Here is a 2500-nt window from a genome sequence, read left to right as displayed (position 1 = left end):
GATTCCCCTGTCTTCGTGTCGAAGCGGATGTTGGTTCAATGGTTGAATTGTCAGAAAGATTTGAAATGCACGGCCAGGACTCGTCTCTACCCCCCTAGACGTTGCCACGCACACGGACGTCACTGACAGGGTAAGTCTGCAACTGTGCCGCCGCTCTGTATCCGCTAGCTTGGCGGAAAATGCATTGATTAGTGGCGAACGGGGACTGCTCTTTCTATTTTTAGAAACTTTCTTGGAAACTTCGCTAGTTTTCTGAAAACTGATTTCAGTTCTGGGCCTGACAACGATTCGTGCTCCCCTCCCCCCCCCCCCCCCCCCCCCCCCCCTTAGAGGAAATGTAGCCTCTATAGTGATTGAAAGCTTTTCGACAGCGAGTGTCGTTTGTAGAAGATGATTAGAATACGAATTTAGTACTGTTGTATAAATCGGTGTGGGTGGGTTGTCTTCTCTTGTTTTGTTCGTCTCATGACAAGTTTTACTAATCACAAACTTGGAGAGGTTCTGTTTCCCAATCTCTGTCTCTGTCTCTGTCTCTGTCTCTGTCTCTGTCTCTCTCTCTCTCTCTTTCTCTCTCTCTCTCTCTCTCTCGATAATTTCCCTATCGCTCTCTCTTTAATTCTCCCTCTCTTTTTCTCTCTCCCTTTAATTCTCTCTCCCCCCCTCTCTCTCTCTCTCTCTCTCTCTCTCTCTCTCTCTCTCTCAGTCTCTCTCATAAGTCAAGTCTCTATCTAGTTCTTCCTCTCTCTCTCTCTCTCTCTCTCTCTCTCTCTCTCTCTCTCTCTCTCTCTCTCTCTCAGTCTCTCTCATAAGTCAAGTCCCTATCTAGTTCTTCCTCTCTCTCTCTCTCTCTCTCTCTCTCTCTCTCTCTCTCTCTCTCTCTCTCTCTCTCAGTCTCTCTCATAAGTCAAGTCTCTATCTAGTTCTTCCTCTCTCTCTCTCTCTCTCTCTCTCTCTCTCTCTCTCTCTCTCTCTCTCTCTCTCTCTCTCTCTCGCTCTCTCTCCTAAGGTATCCCCACTTCCCACTGTTTTCCCCGCCAGATGTATTCAGTGATTATTTTATCAAGAAGGTTTCTGATATTCGTTCTGAACTTGATCAGATGAGTGCACATTCTGCTTCCTCCAGTCATGTTGATGTTCCCACTGATTGTTCTTTTCCAACATTTCAGCCGATCAGTGAAACAGACCTTAGATCCATTATTCTGAAGTCCAAACCAACAACTTGTCCACTTGATGCCATACCCACACCACTGCTTTTTGAGAATCTTGATGTGTTGTTGCCAGCTCTTACTCAAATTGTCAATGATAGCCTGTTATCTGGTGTTTTTCCATCATTGTTCAAAACTGCACTTGTCAAACCACTTCTCAAAAAACCTAGTCTTGATGTCAATATTTTGAAGAATTATCGTCCTGTATCTAATTTATCATTCTTGTCCAAAGTTTTTGAAAAGGTTGTTTTGAAGCAGCTGTTGTCATATTTGAACATTGTGCCATGATTTGATCTCGCACTCTCAGTCCGCTTATCGCCCTTCTCACTGTACTGAAACAGCCCTACTTAAAGTAATCAGTGACATTCTGTCTGCTCTGGATGGTGGTGATGTGTCAGTGCTTACCCTACTTGACCTTTCTGCAGCGTTCGACACGATTGACCATGTCACGCTTCTCCATAGACTTCAGACTCTGTACGGCATATCCGATCCACCGCTAGCATGGCTTTAGTCCTATCTCATTGGCAGGACTCAGGCTGTGCTTGTCGATGGCCAGATGTCTGCTCCAGCCCCACTTTCTTTCGGCGTTCCTCAAGGTTCAGTACTCGGTCCCATCCTTTTCATCATGTACACTAAGCCCCTCTCCACACTGATTCAAAACCATTCTGTTTTAAATCAGTCTTTTGCTGATGACACCCAGCTGTATAAACCCAGTCCCCCTGCAGAGACACATTCCGCCATCCAGACCATTCAGACATGCATCACTGATGTTAAATCTTGGATGGTCGATAACAAACTCAAGCTGAATGATGATAAGACTGAAGTCTTACTGTGCAAAAAGAAGAACACAACATTTCCCTCTCCCCAACCTGTTTCTGTTCAAATAGGCAACACCGACATTCTTTTCTCACCATCAGCTAGAAACCTTGGATTCACCCTTTCATCTGACATGACCCTTAACAAACATATATCTTTAGTCTGTAGAGCAGCTTATTTCAAGTTGAGCTTTGGTAAGATCTGCACCATTCGCCACACACTCTCCTCTCAAACAAGTAACACTCTTGTTTGTTTTCTTTCTAAACTTGACTACTGCAACTCTCTTCTCTCTGGCTGTCCTCTGTACCTCCTGCATAAACTACAAAAAGTCAAAAACTCGGCAGCACGCCTCATTCTGAAAGCACGAAAACGGAGAGACTGATCACTGACGCAACACCACTTCTTCACACACTGCACTGGTTACCTATTGAAGCCCGCATTGACTACTACGCATTAACTGTCCACCCTCTGCTTTAACT

This window comes from Littorina saxatilis, unplaced genomic scaffold, assembly GCF_037325665.1.
Source record: "Littorina saxatilis isolate snail1 unplaced genomic scaffold, US_GU_Lsax_2.0 scaffold_316, whole genome shotgun sequence".
Taxonomy (NCBI): domain Eukaryota; kingdom Metazoa; phylum Mollusca; class Gastropoda; order Littorinimorpha; family Littorinidae; genus Littorina; species Littorina saxatilis.
This window is presented reverse-complemented; position numbering follows the sequence as displayed.